The following is a 14909-nucleotide window of genomic DNA, read 5'->3' as shown; positions in this document are numbered from 1 at the left end:
ACTCTGGGATCATGACCTGATCCGAAGGCAGACGCTTAACGACTGAGCCACCAGGCATCCCTGATCAAGCTGTTTTTAAACAACTCTTGTTTTCAAGCACTTTTGTATTCATGATCAATTTCAATCTATATCTAATAACTAATTTTACAGATGAGAAAATCAAATTCAGAAAAGTTTGATTTGAGTAGCAAGTGCGGAAATCTAGAGATTTGGAGCAGGAGGTTGCTCTTGTTTGTTTTTGCAGTCATTAACAAGTAAATTGTGGCGTGTTGTTAATTTTACAAAGGCTAAATGCATTATTTTACAGAGGGTTATGGTTCTACAAACTTGTAACCAAATACAGGCAACCCCATCTGCCTCCATTTCACCGCGGAAGCAACCTCTTTCACATCTCTGGCCTGATAATTGAGTATTTACGACCGTATAGCAAAATGTTTATTTTGATGTGTTATGTTTTCAATCTTAGGTATCATATGTTGATTTCCTACTTTGAAAGATAAGGATTTAGTTCTCCTTCATTATCAGCCATCTAGCTGCTCAGAATGGGGAATTTGGGGGTCTAACTGCTTTATTTTTATTGTGGTAAAATACACATAAAATTTAACCATTTTTAAGCATACAGTTCAATAGCATTAAGTATACTCACAGTGTCATACAGCCATTACCACTCTCCTTTTCTAGAACTTTTTCATTATCCCAAATAGAAACTCTGTACCCATTAAATAATAATTCCCAATTTCCCCCTCTCCTAACCCCTGATAACCTCTATTCTAGTTCCTGTCTCTATGAATTTGGCTACTTTAGGTACCTCATATAAGTGGAATCATACAGTATTTTACCTTTCGTGTCTGGCTTATTACACTTAGCATAATTTTTTTTTAAGATTATTTATTTAAGAGAGAGAGAGTCGGGGGGAGGGGCAGAGGGAGAGAATCTTTCAAGCTGACTCCCCCTTGAGCATGGAGCTAGACATGGAGCTCCATCCCACAACCCATGAGATCATGACCTGAGCTGAAACCAAGAGCGGATGCCTAACGGACTGAGCCACCCAGGCACCTCTCTTAGAATAATGTTTTTAAAGTTCATCTATGTTATAGCATATATAAGAACTGCATTCTTTTAAAGCTGAATAGTATTCCATTGTGTGGACATACCACATTTCCTTATTCATCTGTTGATGGATGTTTGAGTTGTTTCCACCTTTGCCGGTTTCCAATAATGCAACAATGAGCACTGACATACAAGTTACCTATTTGAGTTCCTGCTTTCAATTCTTTTGAGTACATACCTAAAAATGGAATTGCTGGATCATGTGGCAATTCCATGTTTAACTTTTAAAGGAACCATCAAACTTTTTCAAGTGTTCACACCATTTCACATTCCCAACAGCAATGTACAAGGGTTCCAGTTTCTCTATGTCCCTACCAACACTTGTTACTTTCCTTTTTTAAAAATAATAATAATAATAATAATAATAATAGCCAACTATCCTAGTTAGTATGAAGTAGTATCTCTTTGTGGTTTTGATTTGCATTTCTCCAATGATAATTGAGTATTTACGACCATATAGCAAAATGTTTATTTTGATGTGTTATGTTTTCAATCTTAGGTATTATATGTTGATTTCCTACTTTGAAAGATAAGGATTTAGTTCTCCTTCATTATCAGCCATCTAGCTGCTCAGAATGGGGAATTTGAGGGTCTAACTGCTTTATTTTTATTGTGGTAAAATACACATAAAATTTAACCATTTTTAAGCATACAGTTCAATAGCATTAAGTATACTCACAGTGTCATACAGCCATTACCAATGACTGTGATGTTGAACATCTTTTCATATGCTTATAGGGTATCTGTATATCTTCTTTGAAGAGATGTCTATTCAAGTATATTGCTTGTTGGATCATTTGTTGTTGAGTTGTAGGAGTTCTTTATGTATTTTGAGTATTAATGTCTTATCAGATGTATGACTTGTAAATATTTCTCCTATTCCATGGGCTGCCTTTTCATTTTATTGATAATGTCCTTTGATTTCAATAAGTTTTAATTTTGATGTAGTCTCATTTATCTGTTTTTCCATTTAATGCTTTTGCTTTTGGTGTCACATCCAAGAAACCACTGCCAAATCCAATATCATGAAGATTTTTTCCCCCTATATGCTTTCTTCTAAAAGGTTTATAGTTTTAGCTCTTACATTTAAGTCTTTGACCATTTTGAGTTAATTTTTGTATCCCATTACAGTGTGATGTATGAATCTAACTTCATTTTTTTGCATGTGGATATCCAGTTTTCCCAGCACCATTTGTTGAAGAGACTGTTATTTCCTCCACTGAATTGTGTTGACACCCCTGTCAAAAGTCAATGGCCCATAAATGGGAGGGTTTATTTCTGGATTCTCCATTCTCTTCCATTGATCTATGTGTCTATCCTTATGCCAGTACCACATGTCTTGACTGACAGTTTTCTAGTAAGTTTTGAAATCAGAAAGTGTGAGGCCTCCAACTCTCTTCTTTTTTAAGACTGTTTTGGCTCTTCTGGGTTCCTTGCATTTCCATATGAATTTTCGGATCAGCTTATTGATTTTTGTAAAGAAGTTACCTGGAATTTTGAAAGAGATTGCACTGAATCCGTAGATCAGTGTGGAGAATGTTATCATCTTAACAATAAGTGTTTTGATCCATGAACATAAGATGTCTTTCCATTTATTTAGTGCTTCTTTAATTTCTTTCAATAATGTTTTGTAGTTCTCAGAGCAAAAGTTTTGCACTTTTGTTAAGTTTATTCCAAAGTATTTTATTCTTTTTGATAGTTTTGTACATAAAATTGTTTTTTAACTTAATTTTCAGTTTGCTCATTGGTCCTTTTAGAAATATAATTGATTTCTTGTATATTGATCTTATATTCTGGAGTGTTGTTGAACTCATTAGTCTTAATAGTTTTTTCAGTGAATTCCTTATGATTTTCTATATACAAGAGCATGTCATCTGCAAATAGTGATACTTTTACTTCTTTTCCAATCTGGATGCCTTTTATTTTATTTTCTGGCTAGAACCTCCAGTACAATGTTTAATAGAAGTGGTGAGAACGGACATCCTTGTCTTGACTTGATCTTAGATGGCAAGCATTCAGTCTTTCACCACTAAGTATGATGTTAGTTTTGGGTTTTTATAGATGTCATTTATCAGGTTGAAAAGTTCTCTTCTATTCCTAATCTGTTGAGTGCTTTTATCATGAAGGTTAGCAATATTTCTTTGTTTTGCTATTTTAGTGGTCACTTTAGTGATTACAGTATATGGCTTTAACTTTTCATGTGCTACCTTCAAGAGATAATATACCTCTTTATGTATAGTTTAAGAAACTTCCATTTCTCCCCTCAGCCATTATATAATTGTCGACATATATTTTACTTTTAGATGTTGTAAACTCTGGAAAAATTGTTATCATTGTTGTTTAAATAGTCAGTTATCTTTATTTTAAAAGATTTTATTTAATAATTTGAGAGAGAGTGCGAGTGGGGAGAGGAGCAGGGGGAGAGGGAGAGAGAGAATATTAAGCAGACTCTGCACTGAGTGCAGAGCCCATCGCAGGGCTCAATCTCAGGCACCTGAGATCATGACCTGAGAAAATCAAGAGTCAGACACTTAACCAAATAGTCAATTATCTTTTTAAAATATTTATTTTATAAATTTGTATTATAACATTTACTTGTAAAACCAATCAATGAGACCATTTAGGGTATTTGGACAATCACAAACATTTGTAATTTACCACCTTAACCATTTTTAAGTATCTTTACATTGTTGTTTAACAGATCTCTAGAACTTTTTCATTATGCAAAACAGAAACTTTACACCCATTGAACACCAACTTCCTATTTCTCCTTTCCCCCAGCCTCTGGCAAGAACCATTCTACTTTCTGTTTCTATGAATTTGAATACTTTAGATATCTCATATGAGTAGAGTCATATAGTATTGGTCTTTTTGTGACTGGCTTATTTCATTTAGCATAATTTCAAGGTTCATCTCTATTGTAGCATGTGACAGGATTACCCTCTTTATAAAGGCTTAATAATATTCTTTTTTTTTTTTTAAGATTTATTTATTTGTTTGAGGAGGGGAGGGGCAGAGGAAGAGGGACAGAAATCTTGAAGTAGAATTCCTGCTGAGTGCAGAGTCCGACGCAGGGCTCCATCCCAGGACCCTGGGATCACAACCTGACCCAAAATCAAGAGTTGCACACTTAGCCTCCCGAGCCACCCAGGTGCCCCAGGCTTAATAATATTCTATTTTATGTATATGCTACATTTTATTTCTTTATATATATATACTACATTCATCTGTCAATGGACATTCATCACCTCTTTGCTGTTGTAAATATTGATGTAATGAACATGGATGAGCAAATATCTCTATATGTTCTGGATATGAATTCCTTATCAGATATATGATTTGCAAATATTTTGTCCCATTCTATAGGTTTCCCTTCTACTTGAAACTCCTTCAGATTTCTATTATCTATCTTCTGTATATTGATTTTTCTTTCCTTATCCCTATACTGACTGTTCCATTTCTATTCAAAAATACATAAAATCCTTCCCTTGACCATACAAAATATCCCAAGCTTATATTATTCTACTTCTTTTCCTTTGTGGCCTATTTTCTTGACAAGATAATTCACATTTGGTCTCCAGTTGCTTACCCAATTCACTTTTTTTATTTCCTATATTCTGTTTCCACTCTCACCACTATTGAATTTAGTCTCTTAAAGGTCACCAAGTACCTCTCCAAGTCAAGCCATGCTTTCTCATGTCTCTTGACCTCTCTGATAGCATTTGACAATGTTTTATGCCCCATTTTTATTGAAAGTCTCCTCTAGGTTTCCAAAACTGTCCATTTTCCTGGCTTTCTGGCTACTTCTCTCTCGTGGTCATGTCCCCATTGCTGTCACCATTCTTTTCAGAATTCCAAATTCATCAATGCAGACATTCATTCAAGTTCTCTCTTTGCTCTTTTCTCTCTTTTTGCTATTTTGTTCAATTCCAACACTTTAATTATCACCTTAAGATGCAGGGCCTTTTAAATATCTCCAGATTCGATCTTTATCCTGACTCCAATTCTGTATTTCTAACTGCTGGTTGAACATCACTCATAAAACTTTGGAGCAGTGAGAAGCCTAGAGAACATTTAGTTCCACAGGACCCAAGGGATTTCCTGGAGACAGAGCAGGTGCTCCTTTATCCCAGGCAGCTCCACTTCTTTCTGCATTGTTCTTTCACTTCATATATGTTTATTGAATGATTCCTTAATGTCTTATAGACATTAAAAAGATAGTAAGAAGATATTATGAATAATTTGATGCTGGTAAATTTGACAACTTGGATGAGGCAGACAAATTACTTAAAAAACACAACTTGCCAAAATGGGCACAGAAGAAATATAACCTTTATATAGAAGTAATTATAGAAACAGAACTATTAAAGATCTTGAGCTCAAATTGAAACCTGTCCCACAAAGAAAACCTAAAGTCTCACTACTGAATTCTTCCAAATATTTAAGAAAGATATAACACCAATCCTATCCAGCTCTTCCAGGAGTTAGAAAAAAAAGTTAACACTTCTGAACTCACCTTTATACCAAAATCTGAAAGAACATTACCCAAAAAAGTAAAAATATAGGTCAATCTACCTCATGGAGATTGATTTAAATATTAAATATTAGCAAAACCACCCAACATGTTAAAAAAAAGTTAGCACATCATAATAAAGTGACTGTACTAGGAATGCAAGGTTGGTTTAATGTTTGAGAATCAATTGAAGAGCCAGAGAACAAAACAGAGTATAGTATTTGCCCCAGTAATCGACCTAAAGCGAAGCGGCTCATCAGGTGACCAGCAGATCATAGACACCCCCACCCACCCACATGTCGCAGCTGGCCTGAAGGATCCTGTTCCCAGTGGATTTTCTGTAGGAGAAGTTTTGATTCCTTTAGCTGATGAATATGATTCCGTGTTTCCTAATGATTATGAGAAAGTAGTGAAGCACCAAAGAGAGGAACAACAGAGACAGCGGGAGCTGGAAAGATAAAAAGAAATAGGAGAGAGAAAAGAGGCATAAGGACAGACCTGAAGCAATTGGTTTTTCTAGGCAACCAGATCCAGATTCTTTTTTTTTTTTTTTAATTTTTTTAAAAGATTTTATTTATTTATTTGAGAGAGAGAGAATGAGAGACAGAAAGCATGAGAGGGAGGAGGGTCAGAGGGAGAAGCAGACTTCCCACTGAGCAGGGAGCCCAATGCCAGACTCGATCCCGAGACTCCAGGATCATGACCTGAGCCGAAGGCCGTCGCTTAACCAACTGAGCCACCCAGGCATCCCCAATCCAGATTCTGATGAAGATGAAGATTACAAGCAAGAGAAGCGGAAAAGAAGTATGGGTGGAGCTGCCATTGCGCCACCCACTTATCTTGTAGAGAAAGACCAAGAGTTACCCTGAGATTTCCCTTAGGAAGAGGTTCAAGACCTCGCTCCCAGTCTTCCAAAGCTGCTATTCCTCCCCCAGTATACGAGGAACAAGACAGACCCAGATGTCCGAATGGACCTGGCAACTCCTTCCTTGACAACATGGCTGGCACCTAAAATCATGCAGAAGTATGGCTTCTGGGAAGGCCACGGTCTTGGGAAACATGAGTGCGGGCTCTGCACAGCACTGTCAATGGAGAAGACAAGCAAGCAAGGAGGCAAGATCATTATGGGTGATGCCACAGAGAAAGATGCATCCAAGAAGTCAGATTCAAATCCGTTAACTGAAATACTTAAGTGTCCTACCAAAGTGGTCCTCCTAAGGACAGGGTTGGTGCAGGAGAGGCAGATGAAGACTTGGAAGCGGAAACCACGGATGAGTGTGAAAAATATGGCGAAATTGGAAAATGTGTGATGTTTTGAAATTCCTAGTGCCCCTGATGATGAAACAGTAGGAGTATTTTTAGAATTTGAGAGGGTTGAATCAGCAATTAAAGCTATTGTTGATCTGAATGGGAGGTATTTTGGTGGGCCGGTGGTAGAAGCCTGTTTCCACAACTTGGATAAGTTCAGGGTCTTGGATTTGGCGGAACGAGTCTGATTTTAAGAACCAGAGCACGAGTCATCTCCGACGATCCTTAAATGAGGGGCAGGCTGAGCAGAGCCGGAAGGGGCGTCAGCGGCCCGTGGCCGTGCGGCAGAGACCCTTGAAAGGACTTCCGAGATGTATGTTGATTGATCCCTTTTTTATTTTGTGTTTTTTTTCAATATAGTATAAAAATCCTTTAAAAAAAAAAAATCTGTGTGCCTCTCTGGTTGTTTCTCTTTTTTTATTACCCCTTCTGAGTTGATTACATTTTTTGCTATGATTTCATGATGATTCTCAAGTGCTTCAGTGATACAGCATTTCTTGCACTAAAAAATCTAGAAAGTTTTGAGATATGGGGTTGTATTGTTATCCTTTGCTTTTCTTTCTGATTCATTTTAATAAAATGTGCAAGTTACTAAAGTGTGGCTTCATAAATTCTATAATAAAGCATCATCTTGGCAGTCTGCCAAAGGTGGAAATGTTTGCTTTCTCAAAAAAAAAAAAAAAGAAAGAAAGAAAAAGGAAGAAATTAAACTGTTATTTTCTGTCAACATGATTTACATACAGAAAATTCAAATGAATGTACAGATAAACTATTAGAATAATTCTATTAAGGTCACTGGACACAGTCAATAAGGAAAAGTAAATTTATTTATTTATTTATTTTTAAAGATTTTATTTATTTATTTGCCAGAGAGAGAGAGGGAGAGAGAGCACAAGCAGGGGGAGTAGCAGGCAGAGGGAGAGGGAGAAGCAGACTCCCTGCTGAGCAGGGAGCCCAACGCGGGACTCAATCCCAGGACCCTGGGATCATGACCTGAGCCAAAGGCAGACACTTAACCGACTGAGCCACCCAGGCATCCCAAGGAAAAATAAATTTAAAAAATAAATTTATACACAGCAACAAATAAATACTATGCTAAGCAAAATAAGTCAGTCAGAGAAAAACAAATATATGGAATTTGGTGGAATTTAAGAAATAAAACAGATGAACGTAGGGGAAGGGAAGGAAAAATAAAATAAATAAATAAATAAAATAAGACAAAAACAGAGAGAGAGGCAAACCATAAGAGACTCTTAAATATGGAGAGGCTTGCTGGAGGGGAGGTGGGTTGGGGTATGGGCTAAATGGGTGATGGGCATTAAGGAGAACACTTGTTAGGATGAGCACTGGGTGTTATATGTAAGGGATGAGCCACTAAATTCTACTCCTGAAACCAATACTACACTATGTGTTAACTAACTTGAATTTAAAAATAAGTAAATAAATAAATTATATTCAAGAATTGTGGGGGGGGGGATGGCTGAAATATATGATGGGGATTAAAGAGTACACTCATGATGAGCACTGCTTAATGTATAGAGTTCTTGAATCACTATATTGTTACACCTGAAATTAATATAATACTGTGTGTTAACTATACTGGAATTAAAATTAAAAAAAAACTTGATAAAAAGAAATTAAAAGGATTTATAATACAATATTATAATCATGTTAATTTTCCTCAAACTGATCTGTAATGTAACTCCAATCTAAATCTCAATTGTTTTAAAATAGAGACTTACAAAGACATTCTCATATTGAAATGTACATGCAAAGGGCGAAGAATGGCAAAAACAACCTTGAAGAATAAAAACAAAGTTGAAACAGGGCGCCTGGGTGGCTCAGTTGGTTGGGCGAATGCCTTCGGCTCAGGTCATGATCCTGGAGTCCCGGGATCAAGTTCCGCATCGGGCTCCTTGCTTGGCGGGGAGTCTGCTTCTCCCTCTGACCCTGCCCCCTCTCATGTGCTCTCTCTCTCATTCTCTCTCTCTCAAATAAATAAATAAATCTTAAAAAAAAACAACAACAAAAAAAAACAAAGTCGAAACATTTGCACTACCAGATAGCAAAGCTTACTATCAAGCTACAGTATTAAAACTGTGGTACTGAAGGACAGATAGATCAATAGAACAAAATAGAGTCTGGAAACAGCTCCAATCATATATGGTCACCAGGTATATGACAAAATATATATAGCTATCTAAACAACAACAACAAACAAGGTGACAGTAAAAAGGATTGGGAGGATATGGAGCAATTGGAACTCTAATTCCTTGCTCCTCAGAGTGAAAATTGGTACAACCCCTTTGGAAAATAGTTTTGGCAATTTTTATTAAAGCTGAATATAAATATACTCTATTGCCTGGCAGTCCTAACGCTAGGATACAAGTATACAAAAACGTATACTGTGTACACCCAAACCATATCCTAGAATGTTTATGCCAGCACCATTCGTAAAAACTCCAAACTGGAAACATTTCAAAGGCCCTTCAAAAGACAACCAAAAATACATTATTGTAGTTCATATAAAGAATACTCCACAGCAATGAAAAGGGGAAAACCCCTGGTACATACAAAAATATGAATGAATCTCACAGATGGAAGGTTGAGTGCATGAAGCAAACACAAAAATATTACAATAAACAGTTCTTTTTATGTAGGCAAAATGAAATGATGGTGATAGAATTTAGGGTGATGGTTACCTTGGAAGGAGCTCAGAAAGATCACAAAGTAGACTTTTGGGGTGCTGGTTACGTGGGTATGTTCACTTTGTAGAATTCACCAAGATTTCTGAACTTTCCTCTGTTTTCTATACAGCTACAGAGTTATACAAAAATGAAGCAGATTTTAGTTAGAAAAAAATTAGTCTGGAAATATTTTTATTCTTAAAAAAGCAATGTGGTGCACTTTGATCACATAATAAAGAATTATGCAATTACTGGTTTCTTTTCTTTTTTGTTTCCAATATCAAAAATCTTGGGGATAATTGTCAATTGTAGTGACCATATTAATTTAGGTGGTTTATTTCCGTCTTCCTCCTAAATGGCTTTTGATTTTCTATTTCTTCTTCTTATATATGTGTGTTTTTAATTATGTACCACCTCAAATCTTCTCGGGAATCAATTTCTGATGAAAATAAGTATAATACATACCATTCTATCTAGAAATTGTGGTTACCATTTTTCTTTACTTTTTTTAATTCCAAAAAACTAAAAACGAACAACCAAACCAGGATGCTTATACTTTTTTCAATTAAATGTAAAAGACCAACATGTCCACTAGATGGAGGCAAACCCCAAGGCTAAATTTTTCTTGTAAAAAGTTAAATATTTAGTTAATGTAAAAACATACAGTCTTTAGCAAAGAAATAAAAACTTAATATATTACCAGAGTTAATATATTGCTTTGTATTACTTAATGGTATACTAGTAAAAACTAGATGGATTAAGTTTCACATTCAGTATTTAATTTTACAGATTTTAAACATATCTCCAGAAGTCCCCTCAGTCTGTCTTCTGCTTAGTAAACAGGGCAATTGAATAAAGCAATGGATGTTTAATGCTATTGTTTTTTCTTGAGAGAAGTAGATGCTGTAACCATTTTGGTTTCCTATTCTAGATTCTAACGGTCCTCATCTAAATTATTTAAAAAGCCAGCAAAGTCCTTCTTTTAGTAACTAAGCCATCTTTTCAAATTTGTTGAATGCTGTCAAATGGACTAATTTTAGGGGAATTGTTTTGTTTCCTACGCTATCATTTAATGGAGAAAACATTCCTTCCTGTTATAAAGGGCTTTTTGCTTGGGATTGTAAAATTCCAGTGAATTGGTGAAGTCTTCTCCTCCTCCTCCTCCTCCTCCTCCTTCTTCTTTCTTCTTCCCCTCCCCCTCTTCCTCCTTCCCCTCCTCCTCTTCCTTCTTCCCCTCCTTCTCCTCCTTCTCCTCCCCCTCCTCCTCCTCCCTCCTCCTCCTTCCCCTCCCCTCCTCCTCCTCCCTCCGCCTCCTCCCTCCTCCTCCTTCCCCTCCCCTCCTCCTCCCTCCTCCTCCTTCCCCTCCCCTCCTCCTCCCTCCTCCTCCTCCTCTTCTTCCCCTTCCCCTCCCCCTTCCCCTCCCCCTTCCCGTTCTCCTTCTTCTTCTTCTTCTTCTCCTTCTTCTTCTCCTTCTCCTTCTTCCTCTCCTTCTCCTTCTTCTTCTTCCTCTCCTTCTCCTTCTTCTTCTCCCTCTTCTTCTCCCTCTTCTTCTCCTTCTTCTTCATCTATGACTCACAGGACTCTGCAGCATCCAGAAAGTTATACCCCTAGAATTCAGTGAAATGGTTTTCAGATGCCCCTTGCTTGCTATGGAAAATAACACAAGGATGAAACTAGTCATCTCTGGATACCTACTTTTAAAAATCAACTTTATTGAAGTATAACTTATGTACAAAAACCTACATTCCATTTAAAGAATACAACTCAATGACTTGGGCAGTTGTATACATCTGCAAAACTACCACCACAAACAACATATAGAACATTTCCATCTCCTCTGAAAGACTCTTCCTGCCCTTTTGCAATCCAACTTTTGTCCCTGTTGCCAGGCAACCACTGCTCTGCTGTCTATAAATGAGTTAATTTTTCCCCCAAATGGATATTCAGTTGGAACACAGCACTATTTCTTTAAGAGAATTTCCTACTGCAATCCTTGGCAACTTTGTCAAAAATTAATTGACCATTTATATCTGGATCTGTTCCCAGATTCTCTTGTTTCCTATCGATCTACGTGTCTATCCAATACCGCACTGTCTTAATACTGCCATTTCATAGTTAGTTTTGAAATCAGGTTGTATAAATCCCCCAGCTTTGTTGTTCTTTTTAAAAATTGCTCTGGCTCTTATGACTTAGGAATTGCTTAATGTTTTATGCCATAAAATGCAATTTGCTCCTAATAAGGGTAATTTTTATGTCCCCAAACACTACTATAAATAAACTAATAAAATAATTTGAAAGAAAATGGAATTTTTGTTGTGATTATTTATCAGACTAATTGGTAGTACATGGATATTAAGATTCAAGGACACCACAGATGAAAAGCTGTATTTGAATGTGAGCTTTCTGGAAACATAGTTCATGACAATGGGTCATTTACTTAACCTCCGTAAGCCCAAGTGAAGAGATTTGTACGATGGCATCTCAAAGGTTATCATGGGGCTCACATGAGATAATGTTAGTGAGCGCCTACAGCAGAGACGGCACGCAGCAAGCACTCCATTGTTAGCTATTAATATTATCACAGTGGTCTGGCGTATCACATCTTGGACATGTAAGAACTTTTATAAACAAGATCAGATGAGACTATGTCACTCATGCATTACATAAAAGATGACTGGGGGGGTGCCTGGGTGGCTCAGTCGTTAAGCGCCTGCCTTCGGCTCAGGTCGTGATCCCAGGGTCCTGGAATCGAGCCCCGCATCGGGCTCCCTGCTCGGCGGGAAGCCTGCTTCTCCCTCTCCCACTCCCCCTGCTTGTGTTCCTGCTCTCACTATCTCTGTGTGTCAAATAAATAAAATCTTTAAAAAAAAAAAAAATGACTGGGGAAGGCTGATGATCAGATGTGAAATTTTTTTACATTGATTTTGATACATTTCATCTTGGAATTAATTTTTAAGGTGAAAGTAATTGCCAAAAAATTATACGATATTATTATTATTATTTTTTTTTTAAAGATTTTATTTATTTATTTGACAGAGAGAGAGATAGCGAGAGCAGGAACACAAGCAGGGGGAGTGGGAGAGGGAGAAGCAGGCTTCCTGCCGAGCAGGGAGCCCGATGTGGGACTCGATCCCAGGACCCTGGGATCATGACCTGAGCCGAAGGCAGACGCTTAACGACTGAGCCACCCAGGTGCCCTATACGATATTATTTTTATATTTAAATACCAAACTAAAATTTTAGATCTGTAAAGACATTAAGAAATTATCTGCTATTTTCTCAGCTGTTTACACTGGGAAGCTGCTAGCTCCCTCCTCATTTCATTCTTCTCTGACAGAAGGTGTTGGCTTTTCTTATCCCTTCTAGAAGTAAAAAGCCTGTGTATCAACCTAAGAGCATTTTATCCAGCAATGCAATAAAAAATTTACAGTTGTAATAGTGCAACCTATTAAAAATCAGGATTTGATTATTATACCCACTAATACCCAGAAGTTAGAATTTCCCTAAAAATAAACTCATCTGAACTAAGGAGTAAGTTTCCTAGAAGCCAAAGTTGGGAGTAGGAAGTGGGCTGTTTTTACCAATGATACTCAGTATTGAAGAGTTTTCTTTTTCTTATTGTATGTTTTATCCCAATTTTTGAATGTGTTCAAAGAACCTCATTAATAAAATACTAAAAATTTAAAATAGAATCAGTGATGATCTAATTTTTGAATGTATACTGATGAATATTTGGAATATAAAAAAATGTACATCAAATAAAATTTAATTACATGCTAAACAACTTTGAGGCTAGCCAAATTATGTAATCTTCTGCCTTACATACAGCAGGGAACATCTGGCAATGTCTGGACACATTTGTCACAACTGGTGACAGGGAGTGAAAGGCACTATTGGCATCTACAAAGTCAAGGCCAAGAATGCTGCCTAACATCCTACAAGGCACGGGATGCTCCCCACAACAAGGAACTATTTGGCTCCAATGTCAATAATGTGAGGAACACTGACATACAACTACTTTTCTAGGTGGAACCCAAAACCTCCTCATTGTGTCCAAGGGTGCAGACTAAAATGAAAAGAATGGATGAAGACCCTAATACCTTTTTCTCCCTTTTGATTCTTCTTATAGGCTTTGCATATCTTCAAATAAAAAAACATGCAAAAGCATGTGAAAGCAAATCTGAACTCTAGGGCTTTTTTCTGGTATGTGCCCTGAAGGATCTGATTTTTGCATCCAGTCTTAATATGATTCTCACAACAGAGCTGTGTCTTGGTCCTAGGGTTTGTCCCTTCAATCAGGATATGTTTTCTTCGTGAATTATTAAATTGAGGTTTGAAAACACGGGATAGGCACCTGATTTTTTAAAGAAGGGCAGGTTCACTTTCTTGTGTTGTTTTTTTTTTTAAGATTTTATTTATTTATTTGAGAGAGAAAGCACGAGCAGGGGGGAGGGGAGAGGGAGAAGCAGACTCCCCGCTGAGCAGGGAGCCCAATGTAGGGCTCTATCCCAGAAACCTGGGATCATGACCTGAGCTGAAGGCAGACGCTTAACCGACTAAAACACCCAGGTGCCCCCCCTTTTTTTTTGATTCCTAAAAATTGCCTCTGTTTAAGTCATCTGTGTCTGAAAACGGAACTCCAGTGACTGCTCAGGAGACAGTGCTCCTTATCAATTTGCATTAACTCTCCAGAGAAGTTTGCCTAATTTTCAGACTGTACATCTAATAGAGATGAAAGGCTGAACATATGCGATGAAGAGAAGAAAAAAAATTAGGTGGCAGTTTGCTTTTAGATTTTGTATTTATTTCATTAAGCGGATTTTCTAGCCTACAAATCCTGCTCCTCTGAGATCCACTGGCAAATCTGGCCACGTCATTAAATTCGTAATGACGGCTATTAGATGTATCTGAGCATTGACTGGATAATCAGTGATGAACCAAATATGAGTGTTTTTGTGTTTTTATTCCATTTGCTCAACATTAATAAGACTCATCCTGAAAGGGGGGAAAATTCGGTATGAATTTAAAGAGGAACTCATGTAATAGGCATTGAGGAGCTGTATACAGAACAAAAAATAAGCCACTCTCAGCTTCTCAGCCCTGGATACGGGAAACACATTTTCTCTCAGAAACTGATTTCCTCTCAGTCCTTGTATTATTTGCTAAAATCCTTTTGTTTTTTTTCTTATTCCTTGGGCTTTTTCTTTTGGTTGGAGACCTCTGATGCTTGAAAGGGACCTTTGAAAATGACATAAACAGTGTTTCCAGGAATGGAGGTGTTTGGATTTTTG

At 37.1% G+C, this 14909-nt stretch overlaps 1 pseudogene; it reads left to right on the top strand.

Moving 5' to 3' along the window:
- Positions 1–5779: 5779 nt before the first annotated feature.
- LOC118524690 (splicing factor 45 pseudogene) lies at positions 5780–7121 on the top strand (annotated as a pseudogene).
- The last annotated feature ends 7788 nt before the right edge of the window (positions 7122–14909 follow it).

Source organism: Halichoerus grypus, chromosome 11 (assembly GCF_964656455.1).
Source record: "Halichoerus grypus chromosome 11, mHalGry1.hap1.1, whole genome shotgun sequence".
Lineage (NCBI taxonomy): Eukaryota > Metazoa > Chordata > Mammalia > Carnivora > Phocidae > Halichoerus > Halichoerus grypus.
Note: the sequence above shows the minus strand (reverse complement) of the source record. Positions and strands in the feature narration are given on the sequence as shown.